Below are 19,406 nucleotides of genomic sequence, written 5' to 3' on the forward strand. Positions count from 1 at the left end.
AAATCCAAGTAGGTGTACTCGATTTGGGCTGCCTGGTGAAACAGTGTGCAGTCGCCAGCACCCGGAGTACTTTTCCTCTAGTTTGATTCCTAGCTAGGTAAACCCGGACTTCGGAGGCTAGGTGGCAGCAAACGTGTTAAGCTTGTGGGGAAACCCTTTGACCAATGGGCCATATGCTTGTGCGTGTGGCCGGAGTTAGGCAGGAACTCTCCCACTCAGGGTTTTTCCCTTACGATAAGCTGTCCCTTTTGGCTGAAGCAGCGGGCGTGTCTGTATCACAGCCTGGGAAGCAGGGCCTGAGGGGAGGCTGCCAACTGACTAGCCTCCATTATAGGCAGCTGAGAAAATGGGGCAATTCTTATGGAACCCGCTTACAACGAAATGTTTCTCTTCAGAAGAGGGGATTTTGCTACCACACGTCAGCAGCTCCTCTCCCTCAGAGTGCTGTTCCTGTGTAGACTAGGGAAAACCACCATGGTCTCCAGCTTTTGAACGGCTCTTTTCCCAGTTGGTTTCATCCGTGAAAGAGCCAGAAGGGCTGATCTCAAGCAATCGGCCTGCACAACCTGAGTCCTTGGGGTCAGGCAGTCCTGAGTCATTGTGCCACCAAAAGAATGAAAGCAAAGTTGCCTGCCACAGGAAAGCACAGCGAGGCCTGGTGCTTTCTCTCGGAAATTGAAGTGGGCTTGAAAGGTGAGGCTTATACTACATTGTGGAAAAGCTCGTGGTTACGGCTATCTTTCTCCCTCTCTCTGTCCCGTCCCATGGGCTCAGCCGTGTGGGAATGCTGAGTGGGAGAGACCGCCTCTGTGTCGGGCTCAGAAGTCTTCTTCGCTTTAGGGCAATTACGTTTCTGTCTTACTTCGTGGAGGAAGAATGAGGGCGCCCAGAGATTTTCTGACATGAAATAACTAATGACAGAGCATCTGGAGGAGCTGGAAGGAGCCGAAAAGCCAGCATTCCGAAGGTGTCTGTGAGAGCTGCCAGACACTCTGCCGTCATAGGCCTAAGAATCTTTGTGACGGCATGGCAACACTTGGAATCCTAGGACACTGTGGAAGGGCGACTCGCAAACTGGGTGGAAGAAGGTTCCAAGCCCAGTGTTCTTTCATGTACCAAAGAGAACGCAAGTGTCTGAGGCTGGGAGCATTGTTGCTGGAGAGCACTGCATCCTCGTGGGCCTGTCGGCTACTTGCCTGTTTCCGACCCTCTCAGGAAACTCTTCCAAAACGCCGTTGGGGCCCGCTTAGAGAGCGAAGCTGCGAAGTGGATGCTCGGAATATTAACCTATTTACTGGCCCCGGGTCCCAAGCATCCATCCTTCTCTGGAGGGTACGTACCCCACCAAGGGATTCAAGCAGGGAGTATGCCTTGTACAACTTACACAGGAAACTGGGTTGAGATGAAGGGCCACGCTGCTTGTGCTCACACTACGTGCGCCAGAGAAGTTATGACGTAGCAGATATCAACCCCCTTTCTTTACACATGTGGACCCCAAAGAAGTGCTGGGCCGTGGGTGTTCTCAGGCCAAGAGCAGTCCTTGTTCTGGCCTTCACCTGCTCTGTGGATCAAAGGTTCTTTGACTCTGCTCCTTTGGAAGCCTTTCAGAGCTGACCCTATGCCTTGGCTGCTGAAGCACAGAGGCATAGAGGCCTTTCACCCTGAAGGCATGGGCTTGTTTCCCATGGAAAGAGTCTATGTCGCCCCTCCCCGGCTGGAAGCGTGTAAGTTGACACCATTTTTTCTGCCCATGGAAAATACAAGAAGGTGTACTCGGTTTGGGCTGCCTGGTAAAAGAGTTTGCAGTCGCCAGCACCCTGAGTACTATTCCTCAAGTTTGATTATTCCTAGCTAGGTAAACCCGGACTTCGGAGGCTAGATGGGAGCAAACGTGTTAAGCTTGTGGAGAAAGCCTTTGACCAATGGCAAAATGCTTGTGCTTGTGGCGGGGATTAGGCAGGGACTCTCCCACTCAAGGTTTTTACTTACGATACGCTTTCCTTTTAGGCTGAACCAGGCGACGTGTGTGTATCACATCCTGGGAAGCAGGGCCTGAGGGGAAACTGCCACCTGACTGGCCTCCATTATAGGCAGCTGACAAAACGGTCCCAAGCTTACGGAACCCACTTACCACGAAATGTTTCTCTTCAGAAGAGGAGATTTTGCTACCACGCGTCAGCAGCTCCTCTCCCTCAGAGTGCTGTTCTTGTTTAGACTAGGGAAAACCACCACGATTTCCAGGTTTTGAACGGCTCTTTTCCCAGTTGGTTTCATCCGAGAAAGAGCCAGAAGGGCTGATCTCAGGCAATCGGCCTGCACACCGTGAGTCCTTGGGGTAGGGCAGTCCTGAGTCAATGTGTCTCCTAAAGAACGAAAGCAAAGTTTCCTGCCACAGCAAAGCACAGAGAGGCCTGGTGCTTTCTCTAGGAAATTCAAGTGGGCTTGAAAGGTGAGGCCTAGACTACATTGTGGAAAAGATCGGGATTACGGCTACCTCTCTCCCTCTCTCTGCCCCGTACCCTGTGCTCAGCCGTGTGGGAATGCTGATTGGGAGAGTCTGCCTCTCTGCCGGGCTCAGAAGGCTTCTTCCCGTTTGGGCAATTCCGTTTGTGTCTTACTTCGTGGAGGAGGAATGAGGGCGCCCAGAGGTTTTCTGACGTGAAATAACTAATGACAGAGCATCTGGAGGAGCTGGTTTCTCGGTGGAAGGAGCCAAAAAGCCAGCATTCCTAAGGTCTCTTTGAGAGCTGCCAGACACTCTGCCGTCATAGGCCTAAGAATTGGCCCTTGTAACGGCACGGCAACACTTGGAATCCTAGGACACTGTGGAAGGGCGACTCGCAAACTGGATGGAAGAAGCTTCCAAGCCCAGTGTTCTTTCATGTACCAAAGAGAACGCAAGTGTCTGACGCTGGTAGCATTGTTGCTGGAGAGCACTGGCATCCTTGTGGGCCTGTCGGCTACTTTCCTGTTTCCGACCCTCTCAGGAAACTCTTCCAAAATACCGTTGGAACCTGCTTAGAGAGCGAAGCTGCGAAGTGGATGCACAGAACATTAACCTAGATACCAGCCCAGGGTCCCCAGCATCCATTTTTCTCTGGAGGGTACTTACCCCACACAGGGATTCAAGCAGCGCGGTTGCCTTGTACAACTTACACAGGAAAATGGGATGAGACGTTGGGTCACTCTGCTTGTGCTCACACTACGTGCCCCGGAGAAGTTATGACGCAGCAGATGTCCACCCCCTTTCTCTACACATGTGGACCCCAAAGAGGCGCTGGGTAGTGGGTGTTCTCAGGCCAAGAGCAGTCCTTGTTCTGGGCTGCACATGCTTTGTGGTTCACAGGTTGTCTGACCCTGCTCCTCTGGGAGACGTTCAGAGCTGACGCTATCCCTGGGCTGCCCAAGCAAAGAGGCATAGAGGCCTTTCACCCTGAAGGCCATGGGCTTGTTTCCCATGGAGAATGTGTACGTCGCCCCTCCCGGGCTGGAGGCGTGTAAGTTGACACCATGTATTCTGCCCACGGAAAATCCAAGTAGGTGTACTCGATTTGGGCTGCCTGGTGAAACAGTGTGCAGTCGCCAGCACCCGGAGTACTTTTCCTCTAGTTTGATTCCTAGCTAGGTAAACCCGGACTTCGGAGGCTAGGTGGCAGCAAACGTGTTAAGCTTGTGGGGAAACCCTTTGACCAATGGGCCATATGCTTGTGCGTGTGGCCGGAGTTAGGCAGGAACTCTCCCACTCAGGGTTTTTCCCTTACGATAAGCTGTCCCTTTTGGCTGAAGCAGCGGGCGTGTCTGTATCACAGCCTGGGAAGCAGGGCCTGAGGGGAGGCTGCCAACTGACTAGCCTCCATTATAGGCAGCTGAGAAAATGGGGCAATTCTTATGGAACCCGCTTACAACGAAATGTTTCTCTTCAGAAGAGGGGATTTTGCTACCACACGTCAGCAGCTCCTCTCCCTCAGAGTGCTGTTCCTGTGTAGACTAGGGAAAACCACCATGGTCTCCAGCTTTTGAACGGCTCTTTTCCCAGTTGGTTTCATCCGTGAAAGAGCCAGAAGGGCTGATCTCAAGCAATCGGCCTGCACAACCTGAGTCCTTGGGGTCAGGCAGTCCTGAGTCATTGTGCCACCAAAAGAATGAAAGCAAAGTTGCCTGCCACAGGAAAGCACAGCGAGGCCTGGTGCTTTCTCTCGGAAATTGAAGTGGGCTTGAAAGGTGAGGCTTATACTACATTGTGGAAAAGCTCGTGGTTACGGCTATCTTTCTCCCTCTCTCTGTCCCGTCCCATGGGCTCAGCCGTGTGGGAATGCTGAGTGGGAGAGACCGCCTCTGTGTCGGGCTCAGAAGTCTTCTTCGCTTTAGGGCAATTACGTTTCTGTCTTACTTCGTGGAGGAAGAATGAGGGCGCCCAGAGATTTTCTGACATGAAATAACTAATGACAGAGCATCTGGAGGAGCTGGAAGGAGCCGAAAAGCCAGCATTCCGAAGGTGTCTGTGAGAGCTGCCAGACACTCTGCCGTCATAGGCCTAAGAATCTTTGTGACGGCATGGCAACACTTGGAATCCTAGGACACTGTGGAAGGGCGACTCGCAAACTGGGTGGAAGAAGGTTCCAAGCCCAGTGTTCTTTCATGTACCAAAGAGAACGCAAGTGTCTGAGGCTGGGAGCATTGTTGCTGGAGAGCACTGCATCCTCGTGGGCCTGTCGGCTACTTGCCTGTTTCCGACCCTCTCAGGAAACTCTTCCAAAACGCCGTTGGGGCCCGCTTAGAGAGCGAAGCTGCGAAGTGGATGCTCGGAATATTAACCTATTTACTGGCCCCGGGTCCCAAGCATCCATCCTTCTCTGGAGGGTACGTACCCCACCAAGGGATTCAAGCAGAGAGTATGCCTTGTACAACTTACACAGGAAACTGGGTTGAGATGAAGGGCCACGCTGCTTGTGCTCACACTACGTGCGCCAGAGAAGTTATGACGTAGCAGATATCAACCCCCTTTCTTTACACATGTGGACCCCAAAGAAGTGCTGGGCCGTGGGTGTTCTCAGGCCAAGAGCAGTCCTTGTTCTGGCCTTCACCTGCTCTGTGGATCAAAGGTTCTTTGACTCTGCTCCTTTGGAAGCCTTTCAGAGCTGACCCTATGCCTTGGCTGCTGAAGCACAGAGGCATAGAGGCCTTTCACCCTGAAGGCATGGGCTTGTTTCCCATGGAAAGAGTCTATGTCGCCCCTCCCCGGCTGGAAGCGTGTAAGTTGAGACCATTTTTTCTGCCCATGGAAAATACAAGAAGGTGTACTCGGTTTGGGCTGCCTGGTAAAAGAGTTTGCAGTCGCCAGCACCCTGAGTACTATTCCTCAAGTTTGATTATTCCTAGCTAGGTAAACCCGGACTTCGGAGGCTAGATGGGAGCAAACGTGTTAAGCTTGTGGAGAAAGCCTTTGACCAATGGCAAAATGCTTGTGCTTGTGGCGGGGATTAGGCAGGGACTCTCCCACTCAAGGTTTTTACTTACGATACGCTTTCCTTTTAGGCTGAACCAGGCGACGTGTGTGTATCACATCCTGGGAAGCAGGGCCTGAGGGGAAACTGCCACCTGACTGGCCTCCATTATAGGCAGCTGACAAAACGGTCCCAAGCTTACGGAACCCACTTACCACGAAATGTTTCTCTTCAGAAGAGGAGATTTTGCTACCACGCGTCAGCAGCTCCTCTCCCTCAGAGTGCTGTTCTTGTTTAGACTAGGGAAAACCACCACGATTTCCAGGTTTTGAACGGCTCTTTTCCCAGTTGGTTTCATCCGAGAAAGAGCCAGAAGGGCTGATCTCAGGCAATCGGCCTGCACACCGTGAGTCCTTGGGGTAGGGCAGTCCTGAGTCAATGTGTCTCCTAAAGAACGAAAGCAAAGTTTCCTGCCACAGCAAAGCACAGAGAGGCCTGGTGCTTTCTCTAGGAAATTCAAGTGGGCTTGAAAGGTGAGGCCTAGACTACATTGTGGAAAAGATCGGGATTACGGCTACCTCTCTCCCTCTCTCTGCCCCGTACCCTGTGCTCAGCCGTGTGGGAATGCTGATTGGGAGAGTCTGCCTCTCTGCCGGGCTCAGAAGGCTTCTTCCCGTTTGGGCAATTCCGTTTGTGTCTTACTTCGTGGAGGAGGAATGAGGGCGCCCAGAGGTTTTCTGACGTGAAATAACTAATGACAGAGCATCTGGAGGAGCTGGTTTCTCGGTGGAAGGAGCCAAAAAGCCAGCATTCCTAAGGTCTCTTTGAGAGCTGCCAGACACTCTGCCGTCATAGGCCTAAGAATTGGCCCTTGTAACGGCACGGCAACACTTGGAATCCTAGGACACTGTGGAAGGGCGACTCGCAAACTGGATGGAAGAAGCTTCCAAGCCCAGTGTTCTTTCATGTACCAAAGAGAACGCAAGTGTCTGACGCTGGTAGCATTGTTGCTGGAGAGCACTGGCATCCTTGTGGGCCTGTCGGCTACTTTCCTGTTTCCGACCCTCTCAGGAAACTCTTCCAAAATACCGTTGGAACCTGCTTAGAGAGCGAAGCTGCGAAGTGGATGCACAGAACATTAACCTAGATACCAGCCCAGGGTCCCCAGCATCCATTTTTCTCTGGAGGGTACTTACCCCACACAGGGATTCAAGCAGCGCGTTTGCCTTGTACAACTTACACAGGAAAATGGGATGAGACGTTGGGTCACTCTGCTTGTGCTCACACTACGTGCCCCGGAGAAGTTATGACGCAGCAGATGTCCACCCCCTTTCTCTACACATGTGGACCCCAAAGAGGCGCTGGGTAGTGGGTGTTCTCAGGCCAAGAGCAGTCCTTGTTCTGGGCTGCACATGCTTTGTGGTTCACAGGTTGTCTGACCCTGCTCCTCTGGGAGACGTTCAGAGCTGACGCTATCCCTGGGCTGCCCAAGCAAAGAGGCATAGAGGCCTTTCACCCTGAAGGCCATGGGCTTGTTTCCCATGGAGAATGTGTACGTCGCCCCTCCCGGGCTGGAGGCGTGTAAGTTGACACCATGTATTCTGCCCACGGAAAATCCAAGTAGGTGTACTCGATTTGGGCTGCCTGGTGAAACAGTGTGCAGTCGCCAGCACCCGGAGTACTTTTCCTCTAGTTTGATTCCTAGCTAGGTAAACCCGGACTTCGGAGGCTAGGTGGCAGCAAACGTGTTAAGCTTGTGGGGAAACCCTTTGACCAATGGGCCATATGCTTGTGCGTGTGGCCGGAGTTAGGCAGGAACTCTCCCACTCAGGGTTTTTCCCTTACGATAAGCTGTCCCTTTTGGCTGAAGCAGCGGGCGTGTCTGTATCACAGCCTGGGAAGCAGGGCCTGAGGGGAGGCTGCCAACTGACTAGCCTCCATTATAGGCAGCTGAGAAAATGGGGCAATTCTTATGGAACCCGCTTACAACGAAATCTTTCTCTTCAGAAGAGGGGATTTTGCTACCACACGTCAGCAGCTCCTCTCCCTCAGAGTGCTGTTCCTGTGTAGACTAGGGAAAACCACCATGGTCTCCAGCTTTTGAACGGCTCTTTTCCCAGTTGGTTTCATCCGTGAAAGAGCCAGAAGGGCTGATCTCAAGCAATCGGCCTGCACAACCTGAGTCCTTGGGGTCAGGCAGTCCTGAGTCATTGTGCCACCAAAAGAATGAAAGCAAAGTTGCCTGCCACAGGAAAGCACAGCGAGGCCTGGTGCTTTCTCTCGGAAATTGAAGTGGGCTTGAAAGGTGAGGCTTATACTACATTGTGGAAAAGCTCGTGGTTACGGCTATCTTTCTCCCTCTCTCTGTCCCGTCCCATGGGCTCAGCCGTGTGGGAATGCTGAGTGGGAGAGACCGCCTCTGTGTCGGGCTCAGAAGTCTTCTTCGCTTTAGGGCAATTACGTTTCTGTCTTACTTCGTGGAGGAAGAATGAGGGCGCCCAGAGATTTTCTGACATGAAATAACTAATGACAGAGCATCTGGAGGAGCTGGAAGGAGCCGAAAAGCCAGCATTCCGAAGGTGTCTGTGAGAGCTGCCAGACACTCTGCCGTCATAGGCCTAAGAATCTTTGTGACGGCATGGCAACACTTGGAATCCTAGGACACTGTGGAAGGGCGACTCGCAAACTGGGTGGAAGAAGGTTCCAAGCCCAGTGTTCTTTCATGTACCAAAGAGAACGCAAGTGTCTGAGGCTGGGAGCATTGTTGCTGGAGAGCACTGCATCCTCGTGGGCCTGTCGGCTACTTGCCTGTTTCCGACCCTCTCAGGAAACTCTTCCGAAACGCCGTTGGGGCCCGCTTAGAGAGCGAAGCTGCGAAGTGGATGCTCGGAATATTAACCTATTTACTGGCCCCGGGTCCCAAGCATCCATCCTTCTCTGGAGGGTACGTACCCCACCAAGGGATTCAAGCAGGGAGTATGCCTTGTACAACTTACACAGGAAACTGGGTTGAGATGAAGGGCCACGCTGCTTGTGCTCACACTACGTGCGCCAGAGAAGTTATGACGTAGCAGATATCAACCCCCTTTCTTTACACATGTGGACCCCAAAGAAGTGCTGGGCCGTGGGTGTTCTCAGGCCAAGAGCAGTCCTTGTTCTGGCCTTCACCTGCTCTGTGGATCAAAGGTTCTTTGACTCTGCTCCTTTGGAAGCCTTTCAGAGCTGACCCTATGCCTTGGCTGCTGAAGCACAGAGGCATAGAGGCCTTTCACCCTGAAGGCATGGGCTTGTTTCCCATGGAAAGAGTCTATGTCGCCCCTCCCCGGCTGGAAGCGTGTAAGTTGACACCATTTTTTCTGCCCATGGAAAATACAAGAAGGTGTACTCGGTTTGGGCTGCCTGGTAAAAGAGTTTGCAGTCGCCAGCACCCTGAGTACTATTCCTCAAGTTTGATTATTCCTAGCTAGGTAAACCCGGACTTCGGAGGCTAGATGGGAGCAAACGTGTTAAGCTTGTGGAGAAAGCCTTTGACCAATGGCAAAATGCTTGTGCTTGTGGCGGGGATTAGGCAGGGACTCTCCCACTCAAGGTTTTTACTTACGATACGCTTTCCTTTTAGGCTGAACCAGGCGACGTGTGTGTATCACATCCTGGGAAGCAGGGCCTGAGGGGAAACTGCCACCTGACTGGCCTCCATTATAGGCAGCTGACAAAACGGTCCCAAGCTTACGGAACCCACTTACCACGAAATGTTTCTCTTCAGAAGAGGAGATTTTGCTACCACGCGTCAGCAGCTCCTCTCCCTCAGAGTGCTGTTCTTGTTTAGACTAGGGAAAACCACCACGATTTCCAGGTTTTGAACGGCTCTTTTCCCAGTTGGTTTCATCCGAGAAAGAGCCAGAAGGGCTGATCTCAGGCAATCGGCCTGCACACCGTGAGTCCTTGGGGTAGGGCAGTCCTGAGTCAATGTGTCTCCTAAAGAACGAAAGCAAAGTTTCCTGCCACAGCAAAGCACAGAGAGGCCTGGTGCTTTCTCTAGGAAATTCAAGTGGGCTTGAAAGGTGAGGCCTAGACTACATTGTGGAAAAGATCGGGATTACGGCTACCTCTCTCCCTCTCTCTGCCCCGTACCCTGTGCTCAGCCGTGTGGGAATGCTGATTGGGAGAGTCTGCCTCTCTGCCGGGCTCAGAAGGCTTCTTCCCGTTTGGGCAATTCCGTTTGTGTCTTACTTCGTGGAGGAGGAATGAGGGCGCCCAGAGGTTTTCTGACGTGAAATAACTAATGACAGAGCATCTGGAGGAGCTGGTTTCTCGGTGGAAGGAGCCAAAAAGCCAGCATTCCTAAGGTCTCTTTGAGAGCTGCCAGACACTCTGCCGTCATAGGCCTAAGAATTGGCCCTTGTAACGGCACGGCAACACTTGGAATCCTAGGACACTGTGGAAGGGCGACTCGCAAACTGGATGGAAGAAGCTTCCAAGCCCAGTGTTCTTTCATGTACCAAAGAGAACGCAAGTGTCTGACGCTGGTAGCATTGTTGCTGGAGAGCACTGGCATCCTTGTGGGCCTGTCGGCTACTTTCCTGTTTCCGACCCTCTCAGGAAACTCTTCCAAAATACCGTTGGAACCTGCTTAGAGAGCGAAGCTGCGAAGTGGATGCACAGAACATTAACCTAGATACCAGCCCAGGGTCCCCAGCATCCATTTTTCTCTGGAGGGTACTTACCCCACACAGGGATTCAAGCAGCGCGTTTGCCTTGTACAACTTACACAGGAAAATGGGATGAGACGTTGGGTCACTCTGCTTGTGCTCACACTACGTGCCCCGGAGAAGTTATGACGCAGCAGATGTCCACCCCCTTTCTCTACACATGTGGACCCCAAAGAGGCGCTGGGTAGTGGGTGTTCTCAGGCCAAGAGCAGTCCTTGTTCTGGGCTGCACATGCTTTGTGGTTCACAGGTTGTCTGACCCTGCTCCTCTGGGAGACGTTCAGAGCTGACGCTATCCCTGGGCTGCCCAAGCAAAGAGGCATAGAGGCCTTTCACCCTGAAGGCCATGGGCTTGTTTCCCATGGAGAATGTGTACGTCGCCCCTCCCGGGCTGGAGGCGTGTAAGTTGACACCATGTATTCTGCCCGCGGAAAATCCAAGTAGGTGTACTCGATTTGGGCTGCCTGGTGAAACAGTGTGCAGTCGCCAGCACCCGGAGTACTTTTCCTCTAGTTTGATTCCTAGCTAGGTAAACCCGGACTTCGGAGGCTAGGTGGCAGCAAACGTGTTAAGCTTGTGGGGAAACCCTTTGACCAATGGGCCATATGCTTGTGCGTGTGGCCGGAGTTAGGCAGGAACTCTCCCACTCAGGGTTTTTCCCTTACGATAAGCTGTCCCTTTTGGCTGAAGCAGCGGGCGTGTCTGTATCACAGCCTGGGAAGCAGGGCCTGAGGGGAGGCTGCCAACTGACTAGCCTCCATTATAGGCAGCTGAGAAAATGGGGCAATTCTTATGGAACCCGCTTACAACGAAATCTTTCTCTTCAGAAGAGGGGATTTTGCTACCACACGTCAGCAGCTCCTCTCCCTCAGAGTGCTGTTCCTGTGTAGACTAGGGAAAACCACCATGGTCTCCAGCTTTTGAACGGCTCTTTTCCCAGTTGGTTTCATCCGTGAAAGAGCCAGAAGGGCTGATCTCAAGCAATCGGCCTGCACAACCTGAGTCCTTGGGGTCAGGCAGTCCTGAGTCATTGTGCCACCAAAAGAATGAAAGCAAAGTTGCCTGCCACAGGAAAGCACAGCGAGGCCTGGTGCTTTCTCTCGGAAATTGAAGTGGGCTTGAAAGGTGAGGCTTATACTACATTGTGGAAAAGCTCGTGGTTACGGCTATCTTTCTCCCTCTCTCTGTCCCGTCCCATGGGCTCAGCCGTGTGGGAATGCTGAGTGGGAGAGACCGCCTCTGTGTCGGGCTCAGAAGTCTTCTTCGCTTTAGGGCAATTACGTTTCTGTCTTACTTCGTGGAGGAAGAATGAGGGCGCCCAGAGATTTTCTGACATGAAATAACTAATGACAGAGCATCTGGAGGAGCTGGAAGGAGCCGAAAAGCCAGCATTCCGAAGGTGTCTGTGAGAGCTGCCAGACACTCTGCCGTCATAGGCCTAAGAATCTTTGTGACGGCATGGCAACACTTGGAATCCTAGGACACTGTGGAAGGGCGACTCGCAAACTGGGTGGAAGAAGGTTCCAAGCCCAGTGTTCTTTCATGTACCAAAGAGAACGCAAGTGTCTGAGGCTGGGAGCATTGTTGCTGGAGAGCACTGCATCCTCGTGGGCCTGTCGGCTACTTGCCTGTTTCCGACCCTCTCAGGAAACTCTTCCGAAACGCCGTTGGGGCCCGCTTAGAGAGCGAAGCTGCGAAGTGGATGCTCGGAATATTAACCTATTTACTGGCCCCGGGTCCCAAGCATCCATCCTTCTCTGGAGGGTACGTACCCCACCAAGGGATTCAAGCAGGGAGTATGCCTTGTACAACTTACACAGGAAACTGGGTTGAGATGAAGGGCCACGCTGCTTGTGCTCACACTACGTGCGCCAGAGAAGTTATGACGTAGCAGATATCAACCCCCTTTCTTTACACATGTGGACCCCAAAGAAGTGCTGGGCCGTGGGTGTTCTCAGGCCAAGAGCAGTCCTTGTTCTGGCCTTCACCTGCTCTGTGGATCAAAGGTTCTTTGACTCTGCTCCTTTGGAAGCCTTTCAGAGCTGACCCTATGCCTTGGCTGCTGAAGCACAGAGGCATAGAGGCCTTTCACCCTGAAGGCATGGGCTTGTTTCCCATGGAAAGAGTCTATGTCGCCCCTCCCCGGCTGGAAGCGTGTAAGTTGACACCATTTTTTCTGCCCATGGAAAATACAAGAAGGTGTACTCGGTTTGGGCTGCCTGGTAAAAGAGTTTGCAGTCGCCAGCACCCTGAGTACTATTCCTCAAGTTTGATTATTCCTAGCTAGGTAAACCCGGACTTCGGAGGCTAGATGGGAGCAAACGTGTTAAGCTTGTGGAGAAAGCCTTTGACCAATGGCAAAATGCTTGTGCTTGTGGCGGGGATTAGGCAGGGACTCTCCCACTCAAGGTTTTTACTTACGATACGCTTTCCTTTTAGGCTGAACCAGGCGACGTGTGTGTATCACATCCTGGGAAGCAGGGCCTGAGGGGAAACTGCCACCTGACTGGCCTCCATTATAGGCAGCTGACAAAACGGTCCCAAGCTTACGGAACCCACTTACCACGAAATGTTTCTCTTCAGAAGAGGAGATTTTGCTACCACGCGTCAGCAGCTCCTCTCCCTCAGAGTGCTGTTCTTGTTTAGACTAGGGAAAACCACCACGATTTCCAGGTTTTGAACGGCTCTTTTCCCAGTTGGTTTCATCCGAGAAAGAGCCAGAAGGGCTGATCTCAGGCAATCGGCCTGCACACCGTGAGTCCTTGGGGTAGGGCAGTCCTGAGTCAATGTGTCTCCTAAAGAACGAAAGCAAAGTTTCCTGCCACAGCAAAGCACAGAGAGGCCTGGTGCTTTCTCTAGGAAATTCAAGTGGGCTTGAAAGGTGAGGCCTAGACTACATTGTGGAAAAGATCGGGATTACGGCTACCTCTCTCCCTCTCTCTGCCCCGTACCCTGTGCTCAGCCGTGTGGGAATGCTGATTGGGAGAGTCTGCCTCTCTGCCGGGCTCAGAAGGCTTCTTCCCGTTTGGGCAATTCCGTTTGTGTCTTACTTCGTGGAGGAGGAATGAGGGCGCCCAGAGGTTTTCTGATGTGAAATAACTAATGACAGAGCATCTGGAGGAGCTGGTTTCTCGGTGGAAGGAGCCAAAAAGCCAGCATTCCTAAGGTCTCTTTGAGAGCTGCCAGACACTCTGCCGTCATAGGCCTAAGAATTGGCCCTTGTAACGGCACGGCAACACTAGGAATCCTAGGACACTGTGGAAGGGCGACTCGCAAACTGGATGGAAGAAGCTTCCAAGCCCAGTGTTCTTTCATGTACCAAAGAGAACGCAAGTGTCTGACGCTGGTAGCATTGTTGCTGGAGAGCACTGGCATCCTTGTGGGCCTGTCGGCTACTTTCCTGTTTCCGACCCTCTCAGGAAACTCTTCCAAAATACCGTTGGAACCTGCTTAGAGAGCGAAGCTGCGAAGTGGATGCACAGAACATTAACCTAGATACCAGCCCAGGGTCCCCAGCATCCATTTTTCTCTGGAGGGTACTTACCCCACACAGGGATTCAAGCAGCGCGTTTGCCTTGTACAACTTACACAGGAAAATGGGATGAGACGTTGGGTCACTCTGCTTGTGCTCACACTACGTGCCCCGGAGAAGTTATGACGCAGCAGATGTCCACCCCCTTTCTCTACACATGTGGACCCCAAAGAGGCGCTGGGTAGTGGGTGTTCTCAGGCCAAGAGCAGTCCTTGTTCTGGGCTGCACATGCTTTGTGGTTCACAGGTTGTCTGACCCTGCTCCTCTGGGAGACGTTCAGAGCTGACGCTATCCCTGGGCTGCCCAAGCAAAGAGGCATAGAGGCCTTTCACCCTGAAGGCCATGGGCTTGTTTCCCATGGAGAATGTGTACGTCGCCCCTCCCGGGCTGGAGGCGTGTAAGTTGACACCATGTATTCTGCCCGCGGAAAATCCAAGTAGGTGTACTCGATTTGGGCTGCCTGGTGAAACAGTGTGCAGTCGCCAGCACCCGGAGTACTTTTCCTCTAGTTTGATTCCTAGCTAGGTAAACCCGGACTTCGGAGGCTAGGTGGCAGCAAACGTGTTAAGCTTGTGGGGAAACCCTTTGACCAATGGGCCATATGCTTGTGCGTGTGGCCGGAGTTAGGCAGGAACTCTCCCACTCAGGGTTTTTACCTTACGATAAGCTGTCCCTTTTGGCTGAAGCAGCGGGCGTGTCTGTATCACAGCCTGGGAATCAGGGCCTGAGGGGAGGCTGCCAACTGACTAGCCTCCATTATAGGCAGCTGAGAAAATGGGGCAATTCTTATGGAACCCGCTTACAACGAAATGTTTCTCTTCAGAAGAGGGGATTTTGCTACCACACGTCAGCAGCTCCTCTCCCTCAGAGTGCTGTTCCTGTGTAGACTAGGGAAAACCACCATGGTCTCCAGCTTTTGAACGGCTCTTTTCCCAGTTGGTTTCATCCGTGAAAGAGCCAGAAGGGCTGATCTCAAGCAATCGGCCTGCACAACCTGAGTCCTTGGGGTCAGGCAGTCCTGAGTCATTGTGCCACCAAAAGAATGAAAGCAAAGTTGCCTGCCACAGGAAAGCACAGCGAGGCCTGGTGCTTTCTCTCGGAAATTGAAGTGGGCTTGAAAGGTGAGGCTTATACTACATTGTGGAAAAGCTCGTGGTTACGGCTATCTTTCTCCCTCTCTCTGTCCCGTCCCATGGGCTCAGCCGTGTGGGAATGCTGAGTGGGAGAGACCGCCTCTGTGTCGGGCTCAGAAGTCTTCTTCGCTTTAGGGCAATTACGTTTCTGTCTTACTTCGTGGAGGAAGAATGAGGGCGCCCAGAGATTTTCTGACATGAAATAACTAATGACAGAGCATCTGGAGGAGCTGGAAGGAGCCGAAAAGCCAGCATTCCGAAGGTGTCTGTGAGAGCTGCCAGACACTCTGCCGTCATAGGCCTAAGAATCTTTGTGACGGCATGGCAACACTTGGAATCCTAGGACACTGTGGAAGGGCGACTCGCAAACTGGGTGGAAGAAGGTTCCAAGCCCAGTGTTCTTTCATGTACCAAAGAGAACGCAAGTGTCTGAGGCTGGTAGCATTGTTGCTGGAGAGCACTGCATCCTCGTGGGCCTGTCGGCTACTTGCCTGTTTCCGACCCTCTCAGGAAACTCTTCCGAAACGCCGTTGGGGCCCGCTTAGAGAGCGAAGCTGCGAAGTGGATGCTCGGAATATTAACCTATTTACTGGCCCCGGGTCCCAAGCATCCATCCTTCTCTGGAGGGTACGTACCCCACCAAGGGATTCAAGCAGGGAGTATGCCTTGTACAACTTACACAGGAAACTGGGTTGAGATGAAGGGCCACGCTGCTTGTGCTCACACTACGTGCGCCAGAGAAGTTATGACGTAGCAGATATCAACCCCCTTTCTTTACACATGTGGACCCCAAAGAAGTGCTGGGCCGTGGGTGTTCTCAGGCCAAGAGCAGTCCTTGTTCTGGCCTTCACCTGCTCTGTGGATCAAAGGTTCTTTGACTCTGCTCCTTTGGAAGCCTTTCAGAGCTGACCCTATGCCTTGGCTGCTGAAGCACAGAGGCATAGAGGCCTTTCACCCTGAAGGCATGGGCTTGTTTCCCATGGAAAGAGTCTATGTCGCCCCTCCCCGGCTGGAAGCGTGTAAGTTGACACCATTTTTTCTGCCCATGGAAAATACAAGAAGGTGTACTCGGTTTGGGCTGCCTGGTAAAAGAGTTTGCAGTCGCCAGCACCCTGAGTACTATTCCTCAAGTTTGATTATTCCTAGCTAGGTAAACCCGGACTTCGGAGGCTAGATGGGAGCAAACGTGTTAAGCTTGTGGAGAAAGCCTTTGACCAATGGCAAAATGCTTGTGCTTGTGGCGGGGATTAGGCAGGGACTCTCCCACTCAAGGTTTTTACTTACGATACGCTTTCCTTTTAGGCTGAACCAGGCGACGTGTGTGTATCACATCCTGGGAAGCAGGGCCTGAGGGGAAACTGCCACCTGACTGGCCTCCATTATAGGCAGCTGACAAAACGGTCCCAAGCTTACGGAACCCACTTACCACGAAATGTTTCTCTTCAGAAGAGGAGATTTTGCTACCACGCGTCAGCAGCTCCTCTCCCTCAGAGTGCTGTTCTTGTTTAGACTAGGGAAAACCACCACGATTTCCAGGTTTTGAACGGCGCTTTTCCCAGTTGGTTTCATCCGAGAAAGAGCCAGAAGGGCTGATCTCAGGCAATCGGCCTGCAAACCGTGAGTCCTTGGGGTAGGGCAGTCCTGAGTCAATGTGTCTCCTAAAGAACGAAAGCAAAGTTTCCTGCCACAGCAAAGCACAGAGAGGCCTGGTGCTTTCTCTAGGAAATTCAAGTGGGCTTGAAAGGTGAGGCCTAGACTACACTGTGGAAAAGATCGGGATTACGGCTACCTCTCTCCCTCTCTCTGCCCCGTACCCTGTGCTCAGCCGTGTGGGAATGCTGATTGGGAGAGTCTGCCTCTCTGCCGGGCTCAGAAGGCTTCTTCCCGTTTGGGCAATTCCGTTTGTGTCTTACTTCGTGGAGGAGGAATGAGGGCGCCCAGAGGTTTTCTGACGTGAAATAACTAATGACAGAGCATCTGGAGGAGCTGGTTTCTCGGTGGAAGGAGCCAAAAAGCCAGCATTCCTAAGGTCTCTTTGAGAGCTGCCAGACACTCTGCCGTCATAGGCCTAAGAATTGGCCCTTGTAACGGCACGGCAACACTTGGAATCCTAGGACACTGTGGAAGGGCGACTCGCAAACTGGATGGAAGAAGCTTCCAAGCCCAGTGTTCTTTCATGTACCAAAGAGAACGCAAGTGTCTGACGCTGGTAGCATTGTTGCTGGAGAGCACTGGCATCCTTGTGGGCCTGTCGGCTACTTTCCTGTTTCCGACCCTCTCAGGAAACTCTTCCAAAATACCGTTGGAACCTGCTTAGAGAGCGAAGCTGCGAAGTGGATGCACAGAACATTAACCTAGATACCAGCCCAGGGTCCCCAGCATCCATTTTTCTCTGGAGGGTACTTACCCCACACAGGGATTCAAGCAGCGCGTTTGCCTTGTACAACTTACACAGGAAAATGGGATGAGACGTTGGGTCACTCTGCTTGTGCTCACACTACGTGCCCCGGAGAAGTTATGACGCAGCAGATGTCCACCCCCTTTCTCTACACATGTGGACCCCAAAGAGGCGCTGGGTAGTGGGTGTTCTCAGGCCAAGAGCAGTCCTTGTTCTGGGCTGCACATGCTTTGTGGTTCACAGGTTGTCTGACCCTGCTCCTCTGGGAGACGTTCAGAGCTGACGCTATCCCTGGGCTGCCCAAGCAAAGAGGCATAGAGGCCTTTCACCCTGAAGGCCATGGGCTTGTTTCCCATGGAGAATGTGTACGTCGCCCCTCCCGGGCTGGAGGCGTGTAAGTTGACACCATGTATTCTGCCCACGGAAAATCCAAGTAGGTGTACTCGATTTGGGCTGCCTGGTGAAACAGTGTGCAGTCGCCAGCACCCGGAGTACTTTTCCTCTAGTTTGATTCCTAGCTAGGTAAACCCGGACTTCGGAGGCTAGGTGGCAGCAAACGTGTTAAGCTTGTGGGGAAACCCTTTGACCAATGGGCCATATGCTTGTGCGTGTGGCCGGAGTTAGGCAGGAACTCTCCCACTCAGGGTTTTTCCCTTACGATAAGCTGTCCCTTTTGGCTGAAGCAGCGGGCGTGTCTGTATCACAGCCTGGGAAGCAGGGCCTGAGGGGAGGCTGCCAACTGACTAGCCTCCATTATAGGCAGCTGAGAAAATGGGGCAATTCTTATGGAACCCGCTTACAACGAAATGTTTCTCTTCAGAAGAGGGGATTTTGCTACCACACGTCAGCAGCTCCTCTCCCTCAGAGTGCTGTTCCTGTGTAGACTAGGGAAAACCACCATGGTCTCCAGCTTTTGAACGGCTCTTTTCCCAGTTGGTTTCATCCGTGAAAGAGCCAGAAGGGCTGATCTCAAGCAATCGGCCTGCACAACCTGAGTCCTTGGGGTCAGGCAGTCCTGAGTCATTGTGCCACCAAAAGAATGAAAGCAAAGTTGCCTGCCACAGGAAAGCACAGCGAGGCCTGGTGCTTTCTCTCGGAAATTGAAGTGGGCTTGAAAGGTGAGGCTTATACTACATTGTGGAAAAGCTCGTGGTTACGGCTATCTTTCTCCCTCTCTCTGTCCCGTCCCATGGGCTCAGCCGTGTGGGAATGCTGAGTGGGAGAGACCGCCTCTGTGTCGGGCTCAGAAGTCTTCTTCGCTTTAGGGCAATTACGTTTCTGTCTTACTTCGTGGAGGAAGAATGAGGGCGCCCAGAGATTTTCTGACATGAAATAACTAATGACAGAGCATCTGGAGGAGCTGGAAGGAGCCGAAAAGCCAGCATTCCGAAGGTGTCTGTGAGAGCTGCCAGACACTCTGCCGTCATAGGCCTAAGAATCTTTGTGACGGCATGGCAACACTTGGAATCCTAGGACACTGTGGAAGGGCGACTCGCAAACTGGGTGGAAGAAGGTTCCAAGCCCAGTGTTCTTTCATGTACCAAAGAGAACGCAAGTGTCTGAGGCTGGTAGCACATTGTTGCTGGAGAGCACTGCATCCTCGTGGGCCTGTCGGCTACTTGCCTGTTTCCGACCCTCTCAGGAAACTCTTCCAAAACGCCGTTGGGGCCCGCTTAGAGAGCGAAGCTGCGAAGTGGATGCTCGGAATATTAACCTATTTACTGGCCCCGGGTCCCAAGCATCCATCCTTCTCTGGAGGGTACGTACCCCACCAAGGGATTCAAGCAGGGAGTATGCCTTGTACAACTTACACAGGAAACTGGGTTGAGATGAAGGGCCACGCTGCTTGTGCTCACACTACGTGCGCCAGAGAAGTTATGACGTAGCAGATATCAACCCCCTTTCTTTACACATGTGGACCCCAAAGAAGTGCTGGGCCGTGGGTGTTCTCAGGCCAAGAGCAGTCCTTGTTCTGGCCTTCACCTGCTCTGTGGATCAAAGGTTCTTTGACTCTGCTCCTTTGGAAGCCTTTCAGAGCTGACCCTATGCCTTGGCTGCTGAAGCACAGAGGCATAGAGGCCTTTCACCCTGAAGGCATGGGCTTGTTTCCCATGGAAAGAGTCTATGTCGCCCCTCCCCGGCTGGAAGCGTGTAAGTTGACACCATTTTTTCTGCCCATGGAAAATACAAG

Source organism: Eschrichtius robustus, chromosome 14 (assembly GCF_028021215.1).
Source record: "Eschrichtius robustus isolate mEscRob2 chromosome 14, mEscRob2.pri, whole genome shotgun sequence".
Classification (NCBI taxonomy): domain Eukaryota; kingdom Metazoa; phylum Chordata; class Mammalia; order Artiodactyla; family Eschrichtiidae; genus Eschrichtius; species Eschrichtius robustus.